Source organism: Balaenoptera borealis (genome assembly GCF_965194805.1).
Source record: "Balaenoptera borealis genome assembly, chromosome: 3".
Taxonomy (NCBI): domain Eukaryota; kingdom Metazoa; phylum Chordata; class Mammalia; order Artiodactyla; family Balaenopteridae; genus Balaenoptera; species Balaenoptera borealis.
Window position 1 is genome coordinate 182,684,822 of NC_138866.1, and position 14,258 is coordinate 182,699,079.

General features: G+C 47.7%; 1 protein-coding gene across 4 annotated transcripts in view; it reads right to left on the reverse strand.

Annotated features, from left to right (window-relative positions):
• Nucleotides 1-14,258, reverse strand: part of SVIL (supervillin) — a 239,797-nt gene that overhangs the window by 183,887 nt on the left and 41,652 nt on the right. For all 4 annotated transcript variants that reach the window (XM_082386363.1, XM_082386378.1, XM_082386365.1 and 1 more), the window contains exon 2: nt 14,153-14,251. The gene's annotated coding sequence lies outside the window, so the exon portion shown is untranslated. The remainder of the gene's footprint in view (nt 1-14,152; nt 14,252-14,258) is intronic.

The window sequence follows — 14,258 nt, forward strand, 5'->3', positions numbered from 1 at the left end:
GATTCTCTTCCTATATAGATTATTACAAGATATTGAGTAGAGTTCCCTGTGCTATACAGTGGGTCCTTGTTGTTTATCTCTTTTATATACAGTAGTGTGTATCTGTTAATCCCAAACTCCTAATTTATCTCACTCCCTCTCTGTTCACTGAATTTTAATCATTCTTTGATCAAGTATCTAGAACCTGACATCCGTGAAAGTGTCACAAATGCATGAAAAACGCACATTTTCCGAGTATTAGGGGTAAAGTTTAGTTAATAACAATAACAGCAGGGACTAATACTCCTATAGCAGCCAGGCACTGTTCTAACCACTAGGTACATATCAACCATTTACCATCACTCCTCACTACTATTATTATCCCCATTCTACAGATGAAGAAACCAAGGCATTGAGAGGTTCCCAAGGTCACACAGGTGGTCAGTAGCAGAGTTTGTCTGCAGAGCTCTCACTCTTAACCACTACGCTATGCTTCACCAGTGATTAAACAATAAGGTAAAATCTTTAAGAGAAAGAAAAGCCTTCTCACAAGATTCTGCACATTTCATGGCTGGTGTCTCCAAGCTAAATCTATACACCTTATAATAACCACAGATTTGGTTCTGACTTCTCCACCCTTCACCACTGTGGCAGTCCAAACCCAGTTTTATATCCCACACGTTGTGGGTGATGCCTTATTGCCTGGAGAGAAATAATAGGAATCTCTCCCTAGGTCTTGGGGTAGGGCTCACCCACCTTGCAGAGATGCCCCATGAGCCTGCTAGAACATGCACCAAAGTCCCACTGTGGGCCGTCTGTGCCCTGGAGATCACTTTAATCTAGTTTATTACAACCAAGTCAAACAGGTGCGTACTTAGTATCTGCTGGGTACGAGGCACTGCACGGGTGCAACAAAGAAAAAGGAAACTCAGGCAACAAGGAAGAGCGGAAAGACTTTTAAATAAAAAGTAACTTAAAGGTCCAAGTAGAAGAGACTGGAACACAGAACTGAGGGGAGAAGAGGGGAGAGATAAATCCCGAGGTTTCTCTTCAAGAAGGCAAAATCCTCTGGGCATCGACCCTGAGAATTAGAAAGCAGCTCAGGAAACTCCCATACCTTCCCAGTGGGAAGAGGAAACAGCCACTCTGGAAATCAGTTAGGCAGGTTTTTATAAAGCTAAACACGTACTTACCATACGACCCAGAAACCCCACTCCTAGGCTTTTATTCGGGAAAAAATGAAAATGTATGTTCCCATAAAAACCTATACATGACTGTTATTGGAGTTTTAGTCATAATCACCCCAAATTTGAAACAACGCAAATGTCCTTCACCTGGTGACGGGATCAGCAAACTCTACATCCACAATGCAACACTCCTCAGTAATAACAAGGAACAAACTACCGATAACACACAACAGCGCTGGTGCATCTCAACAGCGACAGACTGCATGATTCCATTTACAGGGCATGACGGAAAAGGCGAGACTGTAAGGACAGAAAACGGATCAGTGGTTGCCAGGGGTCGCGGCTCGGTGATTACAGTGGGGCATGAGGAACATTTCAGGGGGATGAAAACTTATAGTTTGATTATGGTAGTTACACAACTGTATGCACATACTGAAACTCATAGCTGTACGCTTTTTAAAAACGGCTCTGGGCTTCCCTGGTGGCGCAGTGGTTGAGAATCTGCCTGCCAATGCAGGGGACACGGGTTCGAGCCCTGGTCTGGGAAGATCCCACATGCCGCGGAGCAACTAGGCCCGTGAGCTACAATTACTGAGCCTGCGCGTCTGGAGCCCATGCTCCGCGACAAGAGAGGCCGCGATGGTGAGAGGCCCGCGCACCGCGATTAAGAGTGGCCCCCGCTTGCCGCAACCAGAGAAAGCCCTCACACAGAAACGAAGACCCAACACAGCCATAAGTAAATAAATAAATAAATAAATAAAATTTAAAAAAAATAAAAATAAAAACGGCTCTGATGTCCTGCTAGCCATCTTTTTTTTTAAATTTATTTATGGCTGTGTTGGGTCTTCGTTTCTGTGCGAGGGCGTTCTCCGGTTGTGGCAAGCGGGGTCCACTCTTCATCGCGGTGCGCGGGCCTCTCACTGTCGCGGCCCCTCTCGTTGCGGAGCACAGGCTCCAGACGCGCAGGCTCAGTAGTTGTGGCTCACGGGCCTAGTCGCTCCGCGGCATGTGGGATCTTCCCAGACCAGGGCTCGAACCCGTGTCCCCTGCACTGGCAGGCAGATTCTCAACCACTGCGCCACCAGGGAAGCCCCTGTACGCTTTTAAAAAGAGTGAATTTCACTGAACGTAAATTATGTATCGATACATCCGACTTTTTAGAAGCAGCTCAGAGCAATTATGCTGACAAAATTACCTCATGGAATGGGGCTCTTAGTATCGTCTACAAGGGTCTACAGACCATTTATCCACCTTCCTGTATGTACCCCCTCCCCCAATTTCTTCTCATATAATATTTACAGGAAGATGATTAGCTGCTCATTGGTAGGAGAAAAAGCTCCGTTAGTCTGATAACATTTCTTAAAGTAACCTCTTAGTGTTTAGATAATTATGGGAACTCTACCGTACTAAAAATAGACATGAGTATTGGCTCTTTTTTCCTTGTGCTATATACGTGCCTGCTAATCGCTAAGAAGGCAAGTAAGATGCCAGCGGCTCTGTCCATGGACACATTGCCACTCTAAAACCATTACATCACCAGGAAGTCCAGGTCCTTATGTCCATACGGTACCTATGTTCAGTATATTGAACTACACTGAAGGTCGACCAAGGTCACTGCTAAGAGCTTTAGGCAAGAGCTAAATCTAAGAAAGACCCTGATTATTGAATTGGAAACCTTATTAGGGTAGGAAAATCAAAAATATCACTGTCCCATTGAACGACATAACTGCCCAATGACTTGGTCTACATGTGCAGACCAAAAGCAATGTGAACGATTCTGGTTCTTTCCTTCATACAATACCCAGCAGATATGTCTTGATTGCCTACGTGTGTGAGGCATGAAAGATACATGTTTATCATTGTAAGTCCCTGTCCTTATGGAGTTTACATTCTCTTGGGAGGGACAGATGAACTATAAATAAGTGAATGGACAAATAAACCAAGTGATGAATCAGTAAGAGACCGAATGCCCACTAATTGGAGCAGGAAGGAAGGAAAAGCAGGGTAAGAGGCTGGGGGCTTCTCATGTAGATAAAATGGTCAGGTCTCTGAGGCGGTCACCTCTGAGCAAAGACATGGAAGAAATGGCCAGAAAGCTGGTGGGTATGTGGAGGGAGAGGGTTCAGGAGGGGGAAAGAAGGGCCAGTGCGAAGTTTCAAGCTTTGAGATGGGGGTGTGATTTGTGGGTGCGTGGGACTAGCAAGGTGGCCGGTGTGGCCAGAGCCGAGTGAGGGGCAGGAAGGGCGCCGGGGAAGCCAGCAGGCAACTTCCGGCAGACGCAGGTGAGCACAGGTCCTAGAGGCCCTGTGCCAGGGAAGGACCTGGGGTTTGATTCGGCGTTGCCGGAAGGCACTGCAGGGGGTGGGCCAGGGAGACAATGATCTTGATTTAGTTTTAGAGAATCAGTCTAGCTGCCCTGAGGAAAACAGACTTTGGGGGGTAGGTAGATGGGGAAGAGGGAAAGAAGAAGCAGGGAACTTGATAGGAGGCTACCACAGCCAGGCAGGCGGGGCCAGTCAGCCCCGAACTGGGTGGCAGCGGAGGAGGAGATGCAGAGAGGAGGGGCAGACTGGACCCTGGGTGCAGGATGGCGCCACCGACTGAGATGGAAGATGATGGTGCTGATGCAGGAGGTTAGTTCCATACACAGGAGCAGCCCTCTGAGTTGCTAGGAAATGTAAATTATGTTGCTTTCAGGGAGTTCAAGAGGTGAATTAAGATAACGAAAGGTTAATTTGACCTAAGTAACATCATACCTTATGACTACATAAGCTTTGCAGTGGAAATAACTGACTCAGGACCAGTTTAGATATTAATTTTATCTTGCAGTAGCATTCCCACTGACTAGGTAATTCACTATAGACAGCTAAGAAATGGATTTGTGTAAGAAACTAGATATACCATTAACGAACTTTCCAGGAAACAAAGATTTCCAGGGAAGCTAATAAAAACTTCAAAGCTTTCTGTAGTGTATCACCAAGGCTTTGAAGATCCCCCTTATTTAACCCTTGCTAAAAGAAAAGAATGTCAGCAAGACTGTAGAGTATGGATATTCCTTACTATATTTACATTACAAAAAAGCTTTGTCTGACGGGAAAGAGAAGTCAAATTATAAGACCCTTTAATTGGCTTACATGTTAAAGCCTTTGCAATAAACACTGTTTGTTAGATGTAATCCACATCAAAACATTTATCTGCTTCACAGATTATTTTCTTCAAGTAGTCCTAAGATTTCTGTGTTGAGGAAACTCTGAGTTGTATGAAGTTGCATGGAACTTAGAGAGAGGCCAGAAACAGCATATAAATGCACAGCTGGAGCATGTTTGATTCCTGTAAGGAAGAGTGAGGGGCAGGAAAGTCACCAAAGCTCAGGACGCCGTGCCCGTCCCCAGAATCACATCTGTTTCATCCAAGACAAGATTCGTGTCTAGGATTCAAAACACAAGGAAAAGTTTAACTTGTTTTGGTTGGAATAACTTAGCCTGCTAACCTCTCCACAGCATCTTCCAGGAAGATATCAACTCCCATATTTTCCATCTTTTCCTCCCTCTTTCCCCCAAGTCAACCTGAAGAGAAACAGCACAGAGCCGGATGGGGAACCAGATCAAAACACACTTCGGGGCGCCAAGCATGGGGACCTCTGTAGACAATCGACACCCTTTCAACCAATTCCTGTTGATGAGAAAATGTTTCCATCCAGCTGGAACCACCCACACTTGTAACCATCTTATAAACTTGGTCTGCTTTTGATTTTTTAAGTTTTACTCAAAAGAAATAAGCTCCCCAATGTAACCATACTCGTTCAAGCTCCCTCTCATCAGCCAAGAGAAAAATGTCCTTTTAGTCACGTAGGGCTGGGACAGGTGACCTAAATGGCTTCCCGGTGTCACATTTTTGAAGTTCTTTAATGGTTTTCCAGGTGTTTTCCTACCACCCTGTATCTCTCAGGATATAATCTTGGAAAGATCTCTTCTCCAAAAAATTCACTGTTTTGCTCTAAAGGATTAAGAAATCAAATTAAGAAACTCAAAATCTCTGAATTTAGTGACTTTTCCCACACTATTAGCTATTTTTTTAAATAAATTTATATATTTTATTTTATTTATTTTTGGCTGTGTTGGGTCTTTATTGCTGTGCGCGGGCTTTCTCTAGTTGCGGCGAGCAGGGGCTACTCTTTGTTGCGGTGCGCGGGCTTCTCGTTGCAGTGGCTTCTTTTGTTGCGGAGCACGGGCTCTAGGCGCGCAGGCTTCAGTAGTTGTGGCATGTGGGCTCTAGGCGCGCGGGCTTCAGTAGTTGTGGCTCGTGGGCTCTAGGCGCGTGGGCTTCAGTAGTTGTGGCACACAGGCTTAGTTGCTCCGCGGCATGTGGGATCTTCCCAGACCAGGGCTCGAACCCGTGTCCCCTGCATTGGCAGGTGGATTCTTAACCCCTGCGCCACCAGGGAAGTCCCACTGTTAGCTATTAAGGACAGATTTTTTTCTGGCTTGTTGCTTTAAGATGTCAAGATGTATTCTGCTTTTCTAATCTGGACTTGGGATTTCCTTTCACATCACCCCTCATTTTTACACTAACCAGATGTTTCTGCCTTTTTCCAGAAGACAGCCGTATTGAGACTTTACACTCTAGGCTTCTCCCAGGTCATCCGTTCAGATATTTACCTTATTTCTTCCCAGTGGTTCCAGACAAATCTTCTTTATTTCCATTTTTTTTTTTTGTAAATCTCAGAGTTAAAACACACACATGCCCACACACTGTCAAATCCTCTGCCAAGACTGATTAGTGTGGTTTTCTCTTTGGACTCATCTATAATGCCCTGAAGATGGATTATATCTGGATTCCCAGAGGTCTGTTCAATATTAACCATGACGATGTGAAATGTTAGACAATTGGGTCTGTCTGAACCTCCATTATTAATCCAGTCTGCTACTGTTTCTTGGTGAGATTCTATAACCCCTTTAGAAACTGTCACTGGCCCACCTGTAAAGCTAATGAAACCTATAATCTCCCTCTCCTGAGATATTCTAAAGCAAAACAGTAGCTATAATGGCTGTTCTAGAACAGGGATCAGCAAACTGCAACCCCTGGGCCATATCCAGCCCACTGTCCATTTTTGTCAATAAAGTTTTATTGGCACACAGCCATGCTCATTTCTTTCCATATTCTAGGGCTGGTTTCCTGCCACAAGAGTTGAGTTGAATAGTTGTGACAGAGACGGTATGGCCCCCAAAGCCTGACATATTTACCATCTAGCCCTTCACAGAAAGTCTGCCCACCTCTGCTTTAAAATGAATGGCTCTGAAGACAATGATTATGAATCCCACTCTGTGATTTTGCAAAGATACTTCATTAGAATATCATTTTTCTCAGGGTAAAAATGAAATGATAAAGTTACACGTAAAAGTGCTGGGACTCAGTAGGCAGTTAATACTTGTCCCTTCTAGTTGCCAAGGTCCTTCTGGACCTTCAGTCTCTTCCTCTCGGCTCTGTTCTCCCTGCAGAGTTGGAATTTTCCTCCTCTTGGCATCACAAATTATTTCAATATTGGCTGTTCTGTCCTCTCATTATCTACACACTTGTCTTTCTTCCCATCTAGAAGGTGGCTTTCTCTGGGAAGTGCCATATCTGAGTTACCTTTGTTTCCCCAGGGCCTGACACACAGCAAAATCCTAGCAAAGATTTTTTTCTTCCAGAAAATAAGTGAGTCAAGAAATAGCAAATGAACACTAGAAGTATTTGTAATTCTAAAAGATGCCAGGCAAAGATCATTTATAATAGATTAGTATATAGTACCAGGCTTCCCAAACTAAGTGTCACAAACAACGAGCACTTTGGTGGGCAGGGGGCTGGGGTGTCGTGGATTTAAGGCTACAGCTTGCTACATATTACAGCTGGTTTACTGACAAGGCAAAGGGGAAGTTAACACTCCTTCCTTGTGTAGGTACAAGGAAGTTCCTAGAACCCAAGAAAGCAAAAGTGATTCCTGTTTACACCCAACAACTTACAAAAATATTCTCTAACCAAACCTCTCATCTTTGAATGACAATGTAAAGTATGATATTCTTTGTCTATAACAAGAGCCTGAATTTAAGATTTCTAATCATAGTGATACACTTTAGCATCCAATAATTCCTTTGAAAAGATAGTTGTTTTGGTTTTTCATGGATTTAAATGAAGAGATTCATTTGTTTAAACATGAATTTTAAAAATGAACTAGGCAGTGAGGATATAACAGTGAAGAAATAAAGTTCTTGCCCTCACTTCACGAAAATAAATTAACTTAGAGAGAGCTTAGAATTCATTTTGACAAGATTCTTCTCTGAGTTATTTATCTTCCATAAATTTTCCATTATATTTCATACATAACTAAGAGGGTCTCACATTTCCAAAGTAGAGGCAGGTTTCCGTATTGGATTGTTTCCCATTGCTGCTGTAACAAATTACTATACACTTGGTGGCTTACAACAACTTTATTATCTTACAGTGCTAGAGGTTAGAAGTCTGAAATGGGTCTCACTGGCCTAAAAATCAAGGTGTCAGCAGGGCTGCATCTCTTCTGGAGGCTCCGGGGGAGAATCCATTTCCTTGCCTTTCCAGTTTCTTGAGGCCACCTGCATTCCTTGACTCATGGCCCCCTCCTTCATCTTCAAAGGAGCAAAGCACAGAGACTTTATCACATGGCATCATTCTGACACTCACTCTCCTGTGTCCCTCCATCACGTCAGAGGACCCCTGTGATTACATTGCACCCACCTGGATCATCTGGGATAATCTCCCCATCTCAAGGTCAGCTGAGACCTTCCTATTTGCCATGTAACCTAATATATGCATAGCTTCGGTGGATTAGGACATGAACCATGATTCTTTGGGGAGTCACGATTCTTCCAACCACACATCTTTGTAGCAATCAGTTCAATAAGCCCAGGTCATATGCACGACGCAGTGTGAAAGCTGAACACCACGACCCCTTACTAGCATGTTTCTCCTACCCTTGCGGTTCCCCGGCGGCTGCCAGAAGCGCACCACCTCTGTTCCTCCCCCAGCCCCTCCGTAGTTGCCATTTCCTCTCCATCAAACCATGTTCCATTCATCCCCTCAGCTCTTCTAAGAATAAAACTGACTTTTCTCCCACCTGTGCCCCCTCCAAGTGAAGGGAAAACCATGCCCTTTCCTCCATCCTTCTGTTCTTGTGAGGGATCAAACCCCCTTGCCCAAGTGCTACACAAAGATTTGTTAATTATAGTAAACGTCATTCATATTTGATGCTCCCAGTCTACATGCATCATATCGTAATGCTCCACCTTCAACCCAGAGAACCCCAAAACACGCAAGCAAGGAGGCACCCCAGAGAGCAGCCTTTCCAGCCCCTGCAGTCTATTAGTGAAGAAATGCTTGTGATCGCAGCAGTGAAGCCAGAGTCTGCTTATCTGCAAGACGACAGGCCTAGAATCTCACTGAGCCCTGCATTTGTGACTGGCAGCTGTATGTCAGGGGTACGCTAAGACACCGTTCCCTGGAGGAGGTATGTCCACAGGATGCAGCCAACCAACTTTGAGCACGGAGAACAAGCTTTTGTCCAAACAGGGATAACCATACACCGCAGAAGCCTCCAGAGCTGGGTGAGTATGACATCGCCCTCCTTGCCCTCTGCTCCGCCATGGTTCTCCCCTCATACTCAGGAAGAGGGGACCGGGAGCTGATTGGAGCTGATGGGAGGCGTGGCCACCTCCTGGCAGTGGTTTTCCACAGCCGCCCACGTGTAAAATAAAAAACACCTGGCTCCACAGGTGTTTGTGGGAACGCAGGGATTCCCTTGCTCCACTAAACTTCTACTAAAGCCTCAAATGTAGTGATCAACCCACACAGCACAGCCTTGGGGGAAAAGCTGCTGATAAAGCCATCGAAGCTGCTTGAAGAAAGAAGGGCAACCCCGATCTACGTGCCCTGCCTCCCTCTGCATCAGATGGGCCTTCTTTATTAAATACTCTGTTAGGAAAACAGTAACCTAACACAGAAAGCACTGAGTGTAGGGTGGAAGTCTTAAGAATCAACAGTCAGAAAGCAGACACTTTCTAAACACCCGTGTGTGAGGGATGATGTCACAGGCCAGGGATCCAGTCCTGCCTTTATCAAAGTCTGTTCAGCGGAGACTGGCGTCGAAAACACACCACCTGGCACGAATACTCTGAGATGAGTTTTGTCCAGGGGGCCCAGAAGCCCCTCTCCCAACAGGTGCACCTGACCTCCCCTGCTTCTTGGGGGAGGGCCCTGGTGACAGCTTCAGTGACCGGTCAGGTTCAGCCCACTGAGGACGAAGGGGAAGGGCACTGCAGGCTGCAGGGACAGCATGTGCGAGGTCGTGAGGTTGAGGCCGCGCCTGGCATTTTCAGAAGGCGTGACTAGGACACGGGACAACCGGGTGGGGATGGAAGCCTGCATCAGAGGGCTCTCTATGCCGGCTGAGACTAGACGTCAGCCCTGAGACTGCAGCCGGAGACTCAGGCGCTAACAAGTGCCCTGAGCATCCGGGGAGGGTGACAGAGTCCAGTGCAAGCGGACAAGGGGAGGGAGGGACAAGATGGTCGCAGCCGAGGCTCCTGACTCCCCAGCCTGCCGGTCACCACCTGCCGGGCTCGCCCCTCTAGAGCCTTCCCGGGGCAGCACCAGGCTCTGCAGAGCTGCAAGCCGGTGGGCTTCCTGGAGGCGGGGGCGGGGCAGGGAGCGGGCAGGGGAAATTGGGAAGGGATGACATGGGGAGAGCGGAGCAGAAGAGCGTGGAAGGGCTGGAGAGCGAGGCTCAGGGCACATGCAGCAGAGGAGGGAGGAGAAGCTGGCAGCAGGTATGGGACACAGAGTGAGGACTTCACAAATAGTCGGTGATGACGAGACAGACTCCGGCTGCCTTAGCACAGAGCCTGACAGGGGCGGGCTTGACCGTTTCTAAAGTGTGTGTGAGAGAGAGAGAGAGACAGAGACAGAGAGAGGGCGAGAGACAGAGTCAGAGAGATGGACACAGAGACAGAGAGAGATGGAGACAGAGAGAGAGACAGAGGGAGAGAGACAGAGACAGACAGAGACAGAGAGTCAGAGAGACAGAGAGACAGAGACAGAGAGAGAGACACAGAGAGAAACAGAGGGAGACAGAGGGAGAGAGACAGAGGGAGAGAGACAGAGAGAGAGAGAGAGACAGAGAGACAGAGACAGAGAGAGACACAAAGAGAGAGAGACAGAGGGAGAGAGACAGAGACAGAGAGAGAGTCAGAGAGACAGAGACAGAGAGAGAGACAGAGAGACAAAGACAGAGAGAGGGAGAGAGACAGAGTCAGAGAGAGACAGAGACAGAGAGAGAGACAGAGAGAGAAGGAGAAGCAGAAGAGGAGTGAGTGGGGGGGAGGAGAGTTAAGTCCACGGTTTGATTTAATTAGTATCTTATGACCGGCTCAAAGGTTCTCACCAGCTGACCAGAAGGCAACTCCTACTGTGCCTTGTGGTTAAAGTCTTGTACCTACAATGTCCTTTCCAGGTAAACTCACTTAGCACAGAGGTTCTGGAAAAGTCTGCCTCTGGCCCTCCTCCTTGTGATCTCCTGGGAGGGGGGGAGCCAACAACCAAAACTGAGCCTCAGGGCAGCTACTCAAAGATATTATTAGATTTGACTTTCCATCAGTCAGACTCCTCACCTGCTGCAACTCACATTCCACGCTGTCTGCGCTCCTTTATTTACTTAAACAGAGCGGGGCTGGGCCGGGGCCGCCTGAACCCCCATCAGGGACAGACACTCTGCCGCCACGTGACTCAACCACACGCTTCCTCTCAGACCCGAGGGCAAGGCTCCGTTGTGACAACCAGCACACGCCCTTCCTGCCTCGCCTCTCCCCCCAACTACAGCCCATCCATCAGAGACGCTTCCTGGGAGGGGCTGGTGAACACAGCAAGCACGGTCCCACCAGACACCGCGCTGCCTCTCAGCCCTCGCTCCCCTCCCACATCACGCCTGTAGGCATCCTGGGAACGCCCTCAGGAGCTGACAGCTTAACCCACGGTCGCCAAGGCAGTGGCAACACAGCGCACGCCTCCCCAGCCCCTCCGAGGGGACCAAGCATCAGTGATCCCACCCCACAGACCGGCGGTCAGGGAGGACAGCAGCCGCTGTGTCAGCCCAGCAAGAAGTTCACGGATGAAGGGACGGTCCTGCCCCTAAGGAATCCGGGTCAGGAAGATGCAAATCGTTACCTCATTCAGTAAATGTTTATCAAGCACCTTCCTTGTACCAGACACTGTTCCAGGTGCCTGGCGTCAAGTAGCAGACAAAACAGAAAGAAATCCTTTTCCTCACTGAGTTAATATTCTAGTGGTAAGAGAGGAAATACCTCTTCCCACATACTCAGTAAAAGGAACCAAAGCAACGACACCAGGCGAGGACCGAGTGATGCTCATACGGAAAGGAAGAGGAGAAAATACTTTTTGCTGGACTAAGGGAGGCTTGAGGAGCAAGTAGGGGCAGAAAAGCCTCGTTACAACACAAATAGGCCTTCACAGGCTCAAACATATAGACATCTGCAAAAACAGACGACCCGGGGCCTCCCTGGTGGCGCAGTGGTTGAGAATCCGCCTGCCAATGCAGGGGACACAGGTTCGAGCCCTGGTCTGGGAGGATCCCACATGCCGCGGAGCAACTAGGCCCGTGAGCCACAACTACTGAGCCTGCGCGTCTGGAGCCTGTGCTCGGCAACAAGAGAGGCCGCGATAGTGAGAGGCCCGCGCACCGCGGTGAAGAGTGGCCCCCGCTCGCCGCAACTAGAGAAAGCCCTCGCACAGAAACGAAGACCCAACACAGCCATAAATAAATAAATAAAGTCAATAAACAAAAACAAACAAACAAAAAACAGACGACCCCACTGTGCTTTCCCTTGTCTGTAAGGGCCACCGCCCCGCCATTCCCCAGCAGACACTAGCGGTTCAAGGGCGGCAGGGCAGGTGGGGTTCAAAGGTCACGTAAAGGCCCTCGTAACAGTCAGGTTTATAATCGACTCGCATAATCTTCCCCCCCCCCCCCCCCCCCCCCCCGAGCCCAGCCAAACCTACACACCCGCTTCAGACAGCTTGTTATCTATCACCCTGTCTCACTGCCCACCTCTGTGGCTCCGGATTGCCACGCACCCCCATCCAGGGGGCGCTTTGCCTGGGCCCACCCTGCTCTCCAGGGCACTCTGGGCGCCCCAACTGCACCCTCTGAGGCCCACGTCACACAGAAGAACGCCCACAGAGTCATCCTCTCCCTGGGCAGCCTTTCAGGAAATACGCTCGAGAATCAGAGGTTAAAGAAAATTACCTTTCAGTAGACGTGCAATAATCTAGCTGAATATCTTTGCTTAATTTTTTTTAATTATTCTTTTTTTAATTTATTGTTTATTTTTGGCTGCGTTGGGTCTTCGTTGCTGCGCGCGGGCTTTCTCTAGTTGCAGAGAGCAGGGGCTACTCTTCGTTGCGGTGCGTGGGCTTCTCATTGCGGTGGCTTCTCTTGTTGGGGAGCACGGGCTCTAGGCCCGTGGGCTTCAGTAGTTGTGGCACGCGGGCTCAGTAGTTGTGGCGCACGGGTTCAGTTGCTCTGCGGCATGTGGGATCTTCCCGGACCAGGGCTCGAACCCGTGTTCCCTGCATTGGCAGGCGGATTCTTAACCACTGCACCACCAGGGAAGCCCCTATTCTTTTTTTTTTATTTTAATTTTTTTTTTTATTTTTTGGCTGTGCCACGTGGAATGCAGGATCCTAGTTCCCTGACCCGGGATGGAACCCGTGCCCCCTGCATTGGAAGCGTGGAGTCTTAACCACTGGACCGCCAGGGAAGTCCCTATATTTGCTTAATTTTAAAACATGTGAATTTAAAAAAAACACACACAGACAACTTTGCTTCCTTTGGTCCATCAACTGAGAAACTGCAGAATTCCTTTTGCTTGGAACCTAGAAAACCCTGCCCCAAATCCAGCCAGGCTCCTTTTCTGGCACATCCTTGTCAGACAGATGTACAGTTTCTACAGAAATACCTCCATCAACAGAGATCCTCCTCCAGGCAGGGCAACCTGTTCACTAGACAGTCAGAGGTTCAAAAATTCTCCTGATGTTTCTTTACATCCCCATCCCATGGGCCCTAAAATTGACTTGGCTTAAACAAATGTAGATCAATATTAATTTAAATATGATGTCTTTTTAGCTATAAATCCAATCATTAAGCAGAGCGATTTGAAGAAGAGGGGGAAAATACATGGATACGCTGAGGGCAGGAATTGTCATTGTACATAAGGACAAAATACTGTCAAGAGATTTTGGAAAGACAATCTTTCCGGAAACAGTAAGTGAGCTAACGGTGGTGCTGAGTTTTTGCCGTGAGTTCTGGGAAACGGGAACGAGGGCATCCAGCGAGGACTTCTGGCCAGGAGAGGATACCCAGCTTTAGGATGCGGGGGCTGGGAGAGGGTGCTCTGCTCCTGGGGTCCAGCCAAAGACAGGGTGTGTCTGGGGCAGGGGGCGGCGGCCGTCATGGGGCTTAAGTGCCCTGGATCTGGGGAAAACCAAGGCAGCTGCCGGTGATTACGCTTTATCAAATCTATGTGTGATTAAAATGAGTCCCTACACTTTAGCTGTCTTTCTCTAACTTCTATCTTGGAAATTCTCACATTCTCTCTCTAAATGTGGGGATGTCACACAGACCAAGCCTGGGAGACGTGCCCAGGGATGCAGGCTAAGAAAAAAAGTAAATTACTCAGCTGGGTCCCACCTTAATGCTCCGGTATACCTACCTGGAAAGCTTATTTTAAAAGAATATGCTGAGTTTTGTTTTAAAAAAAAAAATCCCATAAGTAAATCAGAATAGTACGAGTTGTTTTTTTGGTGATAGCAAATATCCAAAACTCTTGGTTATTTGTGTGCTGCTTTTTCAGCTGGTCGACACAACAGTATTGCAAACACACTGTGAAATTATCAATACTTACCTTTTATTCTGCGACTCGAAACTCAGAAAGTATTCATCATCCCTTCCTGGGCTTCTCCTTTAGTTTCAGAAAACGACCAGTCTCCAATGTAGCTAGAATCTGAAAA